The sequence below is a fragment of the Vanellus vanellus genome (assembly GCF_965231255.1).
Source record: "Vanellus vanellus genome assembly, chromosome: 16".
Taxonomy (NCBI): Eukaryota; Metazoa; Chordata; class Aves; order Charadriiformes; family Charadriidae; genus Vanellus; species Vanellus vanellus.
Genome location: NC_138921.1, coordinates 17502568 through 17515915, shown reverse-complemented (window position 1 = coordinate 17515915; position 13348 = coordinate 17502568).

Below are 13348 nucleotides of genomic sequence, written 5' to 3'. Positions count from 1 at the left end.
TACCTGCAAATCCAAAGGGAAATGCTTCACTGAGCTACCACAGAATACTTTGCTACAAGACGCCTACCCTGCCCACAACCCCCCTCACCTGCTCCTACGGCTCGATAGCACGCGGCAGCACCCCACCGAGCCTGCGTGCGGCACCTGCAAAAGTCCAACCGATACAGCACGTGCTGAGACACTGCCCTCAACCGTAGCCCCTGGCCACCGATTCTCATCTCCCGCCCCTTCCACGTGACAACTCGCCGGCCCGTCCTCTACCGCTTTGGGTCACCGCCTTCACCCTTGCGCACCACCTGTAAGACACAAACAACACCAGTCGCTTATCACTTCACTGGCAATACAACACCCAGACAACTAACTGCTACCCAATCACTCATCTTACCTGCACTGAATCAGCCCTGGTGCCTGTATCCCACAGCGCTCCTTGCTTCAAGCTTCCAACTGAAACAGAAAAATACCCTGATGTAGTCCTCACAGAGCCACCGCTCACAGCTTCCCTCTAAGAGACCACGCACCTACCCACCTTCTGACGGAGCTCCGCTCGGCTCCCCTACGTCGCCCCGCACAGCGCGTCCCCCTGCGCCTGAAAAAACAATATCAAAGAAGTCACCTGGAGACGGAGAGATAGCTTCATAATGACAAGCGTTCCCATGGACAAGTGTCATCTACAGCCCAACTACAACCTGCCAGAACCAAAGCCCACTAGTCTTAAACTCCACACAAAGCAGCCTCAATACCTTGGAGAGGCAATCTCCGTCGATACTGCTTAACAGCCTCTCCCTCATAGCTCTGCTGCGCCCCTAAGAACATTACCAAAAAAAGCTGCTCACGCAACCCGCCGATGGCTACTCAGTCCCAGGTGACTGTACCACCTTGGCCCAACAGCCTAGCCAGAACACTGGGTTAAGCACACACTCTTACTGCCATCCCAACTACCCCTGACTCAACACCCCCGGGCAGGGCAGCTCCAAGCCACACAAACACACAGATAGACAGACTGACGCTACACAAAATCCTACAATGTACCTCAAAGATGAGAGAAAACTCTCAGCGAGAATGACGGCACCTCGACCAAAGACGTCATCGAGCAAAATGATGAGCGAGACCGTAATGCTGAAGTGAAGTGAGGGGCCTCGACGGAAATCCCGGAGAACAGGCAGAACGTCACGACCCGTGACAAGAATTGACTCGCCAAAATGCAAAGATGTACATGCAGAAAACCGGGCTTCAAGACCTAGGAGCGTAACGATGCGGGGCACAAGGCCCGCGCCCTGAAAACGGATGGCCAGAGAGCAGAGCTGCTCACGCAGCTGGGAACCGCGCCGCAAATGAGGACCGTCCAGACACTTCTGTGACACCACACCTATCCACGCTTTAGGCTTTTAAGGCAAGAAAAGCGGCGCCCTACTGGCGCTATGCCGATGAGTACAGGCGTTCGAGACTCCAGGGGTGTCGCCTGAGGCACCGTGCCTTGCTCCTGGAGCATAAACCCAAAATCGAGATCCAACAAAGGTCTAATACACCAAAGACAGACCACACCGATGACACCACAGACACAGGCTGGAACCGCCCTGCCCGGCACACGCTACCGTCGGGCTGAAGAGTAACCCGCTCCCTTTACCTGCCTAAAAGGGGATTGCCCCGCGACAGCCTACGCTAACTTTAAAAGCCATCCCTGCGACTCCCAAACTGGTCCCATCCCTCCCCTGAACAGGTTCCACCGACATTTCCTCAGCTTATCTCTCAAAGAGCGATGGGTCCAAAGCCACCCTCAACAACAAAAACACCACAGGCAGCCAAGCGGATTGATCCTGCATTCACCAGGTTTCTCTTCATCATCTGAAAAAAAAAAAATAATAAAAGAAAAAATGAGTTATTCACACAACAAAACCACACATGAATCTACAGACAACAGCGTCATCAGTCAACATCGCATCGGTCAACACGCAATTTTCCTGTGCCATCCCCAGCTCAGATGCACCGTGGCATTCTGCCCACCTGCTCTCCACTGATGCCACAGTCACACGCTGTGACGCTCATTGTTTGTAGCGCTTAAGAGTCACAAGAGTCACAAAATTGCAATTGCATTTAAATAACTCACCAGCCCCAGGCGCCTCCTCTCTACAACACAGCTCACCTAAAATTCTCCTCCCATTCCAAATGCAGCCTGCACAGTACCTGCAAATCCAAAGGGAAATGCTTCACTGAGCTACCACAGAATACTTTGCTACAAGACGCCTACCCTGCCCACAACCCCCCTCACCTGCTCCTACGGCTCGATAGCACGCGGCAGCACCCCACCGAGCCTGCGTGCGGCACCTGCAAAAGTCCAACCGATACAGCACGTGCTGAGACACTGCCCTCAACCGTAGCCCCTGGCCACCGATTCTCATCTCCCGCCCCTTCCACGTGACAACTCGCCGGCCCGTCCTCTACCGCTTTGGGTCACCGCCTTCACCCTTGCGCACCACCTGTAAGACACAAACAACACCAGTCGCTTATCACTTCACTGGCAATACAACACCCAGACAACTAACTGCTACCCAATCACTCATCTTACCTGCACTGAATCAGCCCTGGTGCCTGTATCCCACAGCGCTCCTTGCTTCAAGCTTCCAACTGAAACAGAAAAATACCCTGATGTAGTCCTCACAGAGCCACCGCTCACAGCTTCCCTCTAAGAGACCACGCACCTACCCACCTTCTGACGGAGCTCCGCTCGGCTCCCCTACGTCGCCCCGCACAGCGCGTCCCCCTGCGCCTGAAAAAACAATATCAAAGAAGTCACCTGGAGACGGAGAGATAGCTTCATAATGACAAGCGTTCCCATGGACAAGTGTCATCTACAGCCCAACTACAGCCTGCCAGAACCAAAGCCCACTAGTCTTAAACTCCACACAAAGCAGCCTCAATACCTTGGAGAGGCAATCTCCGTCGATACTGCTTAACAGCCTCTCCCTCATAGCTCTGCTGCGCCCCTAAGAACATTACCAAAAAAAGCTGCTCACGCAACCCGCCGATGGCTACTCAGTCCCAGGTGACTGTACCACCTTGGCCCAACAGCCTAGCCAGAACACTGGGTTAAGCACACACTCTTACTGCCATCCCAACTACCCCTGACTCAACACCCCCGGGCAGGGCAGCTCCAAGCCACACAAACACACAGATAGACAGACTGACGCTACACAAAATCCTACAATGTACCTCAAAGATGAGAGAAAACTCTCAGCGAGAATGACGGCACCTCGACCAAAGACGTCATCGAGCAAAATGATGAGCGAGACCGTAATGCTGAAGTGAAGTGAGGGGCCTCGACGGAAACCCCGGAGAACAGGCAGAACGTCACGACCCGTGACAAGAAGTGACTCGCCAAAATGCAAAGATGTACATGCAGAAAACCGGGCTTCAAGACCTAGGAGCGTAACGATGCGGGGCACAAGGCCCGCGCCCTGAAAACGGATGGCCAGAGAGCAGAGCTGCTCACGCAGCTGGGAACCGCGCCGCAAATGAGGACCGTCCAGACACTTCTGTGACACCACACCTATCCACGCTTTAGGCTTTTAAGGCAAGAAAAGCGGCGCCCTACTGGCGCTATGCCGATGAGTACAGGCGTTCGAGACTCCAGGGGTGTCGCCTGAGGCACCGTGCCTTGCTCCTGGAGCATAAACCCAAAATCGAGATCCAACGAAGGTCTAATACACCAAAGACAGACCACACCGATGACACCACAGACACAGGCTGGAACCGCCCTGCCCGGCACACGCTACCGTCGGGCTGAAGAGTAACCCGCTCCCTTTACCTGCCTAAAAGGGGATTGCCCCGCGACAGCCTACGCTAACTTTAAAAGCCATCCCTGCGACTCCCAAACTGGTCCCATCCCTCCCCTGAACAGGTTCCACCGACATTTCCTCAGCTTATCTCTCAAAGAGCGATGGGTCCAAAGCCACCCTCAACAACAAAAACACCACAGGCAGCCAAGCGGATTGATCCTGCATTCACCAGGTTTCTCTTCATCATCTGAAAAAAAAAAAATAATAAAAGAAAAAATGAGTTATTCACACAACAAAACCACACATGAATCTACAGACAACAGCGTCATCAGTCAACATCGCATCGGTCAACACGCAATTTTCCTGTGCCATCCCCAGCTCAGATGCACCGTGGCATTCTGCCCACCTGCTCTCCACTGATGCCACAGTCACACGCTGTGACGCTCATTGTTTGTAGCGCTTAAGAGTCACAAGAGTCACAAAATTGCAATTGCATTTAAATAACTCACCAGCCCCAGGCGCCTCCTCTCTACAACACAGCTCACCTAAAATTCTCCTCCCATTCCAAATGCAGCCTGCACAGTACCTGCAAATCCAAAGGGAAATGCTTCACTGAGCTACCACAGAATACTTTGCTACAAGACGCCTACCCTGCCCACAACCCCCCTCACCTGCTCCTACGGCTCGATAGCACGCGGCAGCACCCCACCGAGCCTGCGTGCGGCACCTGCAAAAGTCCAACCGATACAGCACGTGCTGAGACACTGCCCTCAACCGTAGCCCCTGGCCACCGATTCTCATCTCCCGCCCCTTCCACGTGACAACTCGCCGGCCCGTCCTCTACCGCTTTGGGTCACCGCCTTCACCCTTGCGCACCACCTGTAAGACACAAACAACACCAGTCGCTTATCACTTCACTGGCAATACAACACCCAGACAACTAACTGCTACCCAATCACTCATCTTACCTGCACTGAATCAGCCCTGGTGCCTGTATCCCACAGCGCTCCTTGCTTCAAGCTTCCAACTGAAACAGAAAAATACCCTGATGTAGTCCTCACAGAGCCACCGCTCACAGCTTCCCTCTAAGAGACCACGCACCTACCCACCTTCTGACGGAGCTCCGCTCGGCTCCCCTACGTCGCCCCGCACAGCGCGTCCCCCTGCGCCTGAAAAAACAATATCAAAGAAGTCACCTGGAGACGGAGAGATAGCTTCATAATGACAAGCGTTCCCATGGACAAGTGTCATCTACAGCCCAACTACAACCTGCCAGAACCAAAGCCCACTAGTCTTAAACTCCACACAAAGCAGCCTCAATACCTTGGAGAGGCAATCTCCGTCGATACTGCTTAACAGCCTCTCCCTCATAGCTCTGCTGCGCCCCTAAGAACATTACCAAAAAAAGCTGCTCACGCAACCCGCCGATGGCTACTCAGTCCCAGGTGACCGTACCACCTTGGCCCAACAGCCTAGCCAGAACACTGGGTTAAGCACACACTCTTACTGCCATCCCAACTACCCCTGACTCAACACCCCCGGGCAGGGCAGCTCCAAGCCACACAAACACACAGATAGACAGACTGACGCTACACAAAATCCTACAATGTACCTCAAAGATGAGAGAAAACTCTCAGCGAGAATGACGGCACCTCGACCAAAGACGTCATCGAGCAAAATGATGAGCGAGACCGTAATGCTGAAGTGAAGTGAGGGGCATCGACGGAAATCCCGGAGAACAGGCAGAACGTCACGACCCGTGACAAGAAGTGACTCGCCAAAATGCAAAGATGTACATGCAGAAAACCGGGCTTCAAGACCTAAGAGCGTAACGATGCGGGGCACAAGGCCCGCGCCCTGAAAACGGATGGCCAGAGAGCAGAGCTGCTCACGCAGCTGGGAACCGCGCCGCAAATGAGGACCGTCCAGACACTTCTGTGACACCACACCTATCCACGCTTTAGGCTTTAAGGCAAGAAAAGCGGCGCCCTACTGGCGCTATGCCGATGAGTACAGGCGTTCGAGACTCCAGGGGTGCCGCCTGAGGCACCGTGCCTTGCTCCTGGAGCATAAACCCAAAATCGAGATCCGACGAAGGTCTAATACACCAAAGACAGACCACACCAATGACACCACAGACACAGGCTGGAACCGCCCTGCCCGGCACACGCTACCGTCGGGCTGAAGAGTAACCCGCTCCCTTTACCTGCCTAAAGGGGATTGCTCCGCGACAGCCCTCCGCCCTACGCTAACTTTACAAGTCCTTTCCCACAATTTTCTCCCTTGTCCCCTCTCCTGTGCCTGCTCTTCAACTCATCTTTCAGAGGACTGGGCATTCTAATCCATCCTTGACTTAACATGCAAAAAACAGCTAGCTGGTATGTTCTTTCAGTCACCGGGTCCATCATCTGCAAAATAAAAAACCCCACCAAATCCAGAGTCATAAGCAACAATTAATTACAGCACCTAAGACACCAAAGAAACACAAAATTACCATTGCGCTTGGTTAAAGCCACAGGTCACATGCTCCTCCTCGATACGACCCAGTCCAACTCAAATGCAAGAGACCGCAGCGGAACAGACCTCATCGACACCCAAATCCAACTGCAAAACATCTGAGAAAGTCTGAGGAACCTGCCTCCCTTTCCACTGTACCAAAGCTTCAGAACCCCCTTCTCTTCTCCTGAACTGACAGGGAAGGAACCCTGCTTCTTCCAGACAACTCCTGCCCTGTATGAGAGCCTCTGAACCCCCTTGCCAGCTGCCCCTTGGGAGCTGCTCTTCCAAGCTGTGCCCTGCAGGCAGCTCCTTTCTTCCCACGGACTCCAAGCTGCATTACAGACCCACAAAACCAGTGAAAACCACTATACCTTAAATCTCTGCTACTTTCTTGAGAAATGCTAACACTTCATATATGGATGTATACAAGGTGCTCACCCTAACGCCCGCTAAATAATCTTATTGTTGCTCCTATTAAGAAAATTTATATTAGCAACTTACACTGTATGTAACAAAACTGGTGAGAAAAACCCACAAAGTTCCATCTCCCATTAAGTCAGGAATTCCAGGAAAATGCAGGGTACCTGGAAAAAAAAGAAATACATACTGTTAAATCATCTTACCATCCCTGAATGCTCAACATAAAGCCACTGACATTAAAGGGAAAAAAAAAAAAAACCAAAAAAAACACATTTATTTATTTTTTATTAAATACACTGCTGAACTTTAACTGGTCTGGAAGGTCTTTCCTAGAACTTATGAGTTCTCCTTCTCTAAATGTGAACGCACACCAGCCCGAACAGCTGAGCTGGCTCCAAAACTACATTTGACCACAGGCTCAGCAAAAGACCTTCACGAGAGACACCCACCTGCAGAATGAGCTCACTCAACAGAGGCTGTGGCTCATATACCCCGGGCCCCGCCTTCCGCCCTTCCCACAACCCCCCGGGAAGGGGTGGGATGGACCAGCAGAAGCCATAAAGGCCGCCGCAGGGGTAGCAGCTCCTTTTCTCATCAGCCTTAAGTTTACAGCACGTGAGGGACTGAGCAGGGAAAGTGGCGCTTACAAGAAAGGCCGATACCTGCTTTTCTACTGTGACCGAAGCAATGGCGTCAGCAACGTGACCGGGTAAGTAATTCAACTTAACGTTCCATTGCGTAGATAGAAAGAATTAGAAATCATACTAAGCTCTAAAAGACACTAGTTTACTAAATGTAATAATGACGTTATCATCAAAATTTATGTGCTTTAGTTTCCTTTCAAACAAAATACAGAGCTACGGGGTCATGCTTTACTTTTAGAGGGACCATGCATACTACCTACCTTCTGCCCGAATTATGTTCTGGTTAGGACTGAACGACACAGCAGAACTAGATCCCGTGAGAAAATCTTCTCAAAAATATCTCTGCTTGTACCGTACGTTATTTACTGTAAAGTGCTGACAATTTAGAGCCCTACGTGATCTCTCCTTGACCGATACCGTTAACAGAACTAGATGAGTCCGAAAGGACAGAAAGCACCAAAACATGTGGAAATTCAAGAAAAGTATCAGAAATGGTATGAAGCATTCTAAGTAACACCTGAGTACGTAGAACAAAAATAAATTGCAAAAGACAACAAAAACCACCATGGGCAGTATGTCTATAAAAATAGATGAGGGCTTTCTAAGAGGACATCTGAGCCGATGATAGGCCTCTTTAGGGTACCAGATACAATGTAGAAACATACTATAAGACAGACACCAAACTGGTGGCTCTGGAGCATACAGATGGCTTCGGAAAAAGTTCTGTCAGAACAAGAGACACAGTCAGAGGAATTAGAAAGGTCCCAAAGGGGCCAGAGAGGCCAAAGGAGATGGGGAGATGGGACGAGCTCGAAAGGGAATTGAGCAAAGTACAGATGTCCTCGGGGACCCGGGGACTGACTGGAGGCGCGCCGAAGGGGTGACAGGACAAAAAGACAGACCAGAATAAGAGATGGGGACTCGTGGAGCGTTCTGAGGGGAAAAGAGGGGTGTGGAGTGCCCACCGGAGCTAAAATGGGACCCCAGGACGTAGTGGTTGTGTTACAAGAGCTCGACATGGGCAGTGGAGGAGTCCCATGGGGCCTGAGAGCTCAAAGAAGCCTCAAAAATAAAGATGAGGAATTCCAAAGGGGATTTTGACAAAGTACAGATATTGTCATGGCGTTGGGGGCAGAATGAAGGCATCTTAAATTGCAAATAGTAAGCTAAGGGAGCTCTGAGGCGCACAAAAAAAATACTACCGAAAGGAAGCTGAAGCGCTCTAAGAGCGCTGTGAAGTACGAGAAAGGACTCGGAACGCATGGCTATAGAGAGTAGAGGCATTAGGAGGGGGCAGAGTAAGAAAAGAAGGCTCAGAGTCACAGCGGATGCCTCGGAGTTTCAGGAGGGCATCTGGGCAAATCACAGATGAATGAGTGAGAGAAGCACCTAATGGTGATACCCTCAATAGCAGAGAGAAAAACAAAGGAGCGTTGTATGGCAAAGAAAAACCAGAGGCTCTGACGGACCGAAAGAAAGGGAGATTAAGTGCTATGAGGTACTGGGGAGATCGAGGAGGGTCTCGGGAAGCGTCTTGACGGTGAGGAGAGGGGTGTCTATGAGGGACAAAAGAAGGCTTGGGGATGACAAGGAGAAACTCTGGTGATCCTCTGAGTGGAGTACAGATGGTATCGGGGGACTGAACGCAGCAATCCTAGGTAGTGTAGAAGAACGAATGAGTGCTCTACGGCTCAAAGATGGCCCCACCTAAAGAGCTACAAGATGGATGTGGAGCGCAGGGAAAGTCTCAGGAGTCGGAGGGACAGAAAAATGATTGGAAACATGATGATTGAATCTCAACAGAGTAAACGTGTCATTGGAGGGCCAGGGAACTAATAGAGGCACAGCTCGAGGGAAGAGAGGACGGAAAGATCAGGCTGGGTCTTGAAGAACGGTCTGGGAACACCTCCCCGCCAGAGTCGCGAGATTCAGACCGGACCCCCATGCTTTCTAAACTCCTCAGAAAGGAGTCTAGGTGGAACCGGTCTTAGCCTCTGACTGTAAATCAAGAGTTCGTAACCCGGGTTCTGTCACAAAGTTGATTTATTAACAGCTCGAGCTCGGAGCCTCCAAAGAGGAACCCCGCGAGTTCTTTTCCTGTGCTTTTTAAAGCCTCACATTCTATTGCGTAAGCTATTCATGCACACGTTCACGTGATGAGCGTGGCTCTCGACCAATAAATTGTTCAACGGTTATGTATCCCCTTTGGTGACTGGAGTTTTAGTGCAGGTGATTTTACTTTCTTACGCAGTTTCAGGATCTCTCTGTCTCATCCGTTGATGTATGTCATCTGTCTTCTGATGGTTCCCGGCAGAACGGTCCCTTTTTTCATTTCAAAGAATTATAGTTTCCCCTTGACTGTAACAGTCGCTCTAATTCATAATGTTAAGTATACAATCTTCATTATTATTACTTATACAATTTCATTAAGTTAGTTAGGTTACAATGCATCAAAGTCATGCAAAACTATTAGCTGTTCTTGTGCTAAGAAGGAGTTCTGCCAAAGTTTGCTACATTGCTAAGTTACATCTTGCGGTCTAAGGCTTTGCCTATCTAGCTAGATACGCTAAGGAAAACTTTGGTTTCCCACTCTGTGTCGCAGATATGGACTCAGGAACTCTTCCGAGGGAACGAGAGGGGTATGACACCTGCGATAAAGCTAAAGGTGTGCTAAGGGCAACCTTGAAAGCATCCGTCGGTGTTGCGACATGGTGAGAGGGGTCCTGAATGGTCCAGAGAGACCAAAGAAGACTCAGGGATGTGAGGAGGGAGTCCGGAGAGGCTGGGGACCAAATGGAAGCACACTAGATGGCAGAGAGGACGATAAGAGAGCTCTGAGGCACAAACAAAGAGAGGACAGGTGTCTCAGGGAAAGAACTCAGACAGAAAATTTTAAAAGTAACGGGGATCGAGCAAATAAAAAAGAAAATAAAAAAATAGCGATGGCAATCTCAAAATACGTAGAAAGAAAATCTAAAAAGAGAGGGCACTAAGGAAAGGCAAGAAATAGTTAAAAATACAGACAGCAAAGGAGATAAATGTTGACAGAAAGTCTTCAGAACATCCATGATTAAAGAATCAAGGAAAAAATTAGCAAATAGTAAAGGCAAACTAAAATGCAGAAGTAGAAAGAAAATTTTAAAAGCAATAGCACAAAGGAAGGCAATTTTTAAAAGATGGCAAAGAGACTAAAAGTAGGCATAGCAAGAACATTAAAAAAGCGATAGGCAACAGGGGAAGTAAAGACAAAGATTAACGGCAAACTAAAACAGATGTAAAAGAGAATTTTAAAAGCGATGGCACTAAGGAAAGACAAGAAAATTAAAAAAGATAAGCAATAAAGAGAAATGGGAAAACAGTAGAAAATTTAACAAGAGACGGGTATTAGGTAAACAGGCAAAAAACCAGAAAATATGAACAGCTAACTGAATCAGACACGTAGAATGAAGATTTTCAAAAACATCAGCATTAATGAAAGAAGAAAAAAGGTTAAAATAAAAACAGATGAGATAAAAGCAGATAGAAAGAACAAGTTAAAAGTAAGAGTAATTAGACAAAGAAATAAAAAAAAAAAAAAGAAAATATAGGGACAGCAAACTAAATAAAAATCTTTAAAGGCAACAGGGTACATGACCAGCACAGAACACTTAAAAAATCAGTATTGGCAACTTCATAAAAGTAGACATAGAAAGAGATATGGCGACAGGGTAAGAGGCAGACAGGAAAACATTACAAAATGGGGATAGCTAACTGAATAAAAGTTCACCTAGTGATAAAATTTAAAAAGCAAACGGATTAAGAAACAGGAGAGGGAGAGAAAATACAGCAGACAAGCTTATAGGTCAAGATAAAGACAAAGAGATTATTTACCAATTACTGTCACAGGCAAACCAGGCACAACCTGGGGAAATTAAGTCATTGTTCCTCAGATAATGCAAATAGGAACAAATCCAAAAAACACCTTCCTGCCACCCCTCCCTCTTTTCCTGCGCTCCTCTTCTCTCCTGACTTCTCTACGTCCCACCCCTGACCAACGCAGGGGGACATGGCACAGGGGTGGCGGTCAGTTCATTACACTTTGTCTCTGTGGATCCTTCCTCCTCAGGCTCTTTTTCTGCTCCAGTGTGGGGTCCCTCCCACAGGGCCGCAGGTCCTGCCAGGAGCCTGCTCCAGCACAAGCTCTCAGCTTCCTTCAGGCACAGCCACCTGCTCCAGCCTCGGTTCCTCCATGTGCTGCAGGGGTATGTTGGCTCCACCCTGGACCTCCACAAGCTGCAGGGGGACAGCCTGCCTCACCATGGTCTTCACCACAGGCTGCAGGAGAATCTCTGCTCTGCTTCCTACCGGCGCTGCTGATGGGCTCAGCTTTGACCAGAGGCACACCCGTTGCAGAGTGGGAACTGGCTGTGCCCAACATGGGACTAAGACCCAGTGCCATCTCACAGAACCCACCCCTGTAGGCCCTGCCCCAGCTAACACCACCTCACATGGTAAACCCAAGACAACAGCGATGGGCTAACAGGCCAGGAAGGAGGCAGCGACAGGGAACCACACTGACAGAGATAGGAGGGGGAAAAAAAAAAAAGGCGCAATGGGCCACAGGACAGAGAGGAAGGAATTAAAAAAGGGGACAGTGAGGTGGACAGAGATAAATTGAGACATACCAAAAAACCTCCATGAGCTGAAGGGAAGAGACAGAGCAATTAAGGAATAGGGACAGGGAGCCAGGCAGAGAGAAAATGATAAAGGCAAAGATGGGCTATGGGACACATCTTTTAGTATTCTAAAATCCTTTATATAATAGAGTAGATAAAGGTTTTTATTTTGAACTCCTTCTATAAAGATATCAATATTATTTTTCAATATATAAAAAAATGAAAGATTTTTCTCTATTTCGTTGTCTCACGCCTGTATTTACAGGTTTTATTTTTTAATCCCCCCATGAATTGTCTAACATTTTTGGGCTGTGACCCCCCTTGTCCCGCAGGCACCTGCTCCTCCAACGCATCATCACCCTCCCGGTGACAATTGAGGGCCCCAAATGACATCATCACACCCCTCTTTTTATTTCCCAAAAAAAGGTGCAAAGCCACAAGGCACCCAGGGCTGGCCCCTTCCCCTCGGGGCGCTCAACTACTGGCAGGCAAACCTGGGGGCGGGGCATCTATTGAGCATCGCCAGACCCAGACAACCAGACACCTGTAGAACAAAAATCCCCAAATATATTTCAGCAGGTTAACAAAGAGCACAGAAGAGAGCAGGGGAATTCCCTCACACTGAGGGACGGGACAGCAGCTGAGCTACAGGAGGACTCCAGGGAAGCAGCTCAGCATGAAATACAGCGTGGCCTTTCAAAGCCAGAGCGACTGCAACTCTTCCAGTCAGTATTAAGACTAATTGGCGCCATTCTGAGCACAACAGTAAACCCTCGGGCTGGCCCTGGGGAACACCTCCTCCCTTCCTCACACGCTGCGGTGGAGACATCCCTCTGCCAGGCTGCCACACGGGGCTGAGCCGTGACCAGAATCCATGCTACCAACCCCCTCAAACAGCCCTCGCAATGCTGCTGCTGCTGCACACCTTGCTGGGTCAATAAAGCTGAAAGGGCAGGGTAAAACCCAGAGAGGGCAAGGAACAAGAAGGAACAAAGCTCAGTCATTCAATTGATGCAGAATAGGTGTGCCTATGTTTATATACACCCAATAAAAATAGCTATACTATAAAAGTATTTGACTTGCCTTTGGCACTAATTGAACTTGCCCAGCTGTGAATCGATACCATTATTCTATCTCTAAAATACAGTTATAATTTCACTGTTTGTTTTTTTTTTTGTGTGTGTGCTACACAACTAGGGGGGTCACAAAAGTCACAGGACTCAGTTCCCCCTGCCACCCTCAGGGTACACTCACACCACCATCCCCACCCCCCCAAGGGCTCCCTGTTGAAAAGGGCCAGCCACGCCCCAGAAAAGCTAACCTGGAGCCCCAAAGGAGGATCTGGCCTGTGGACTTG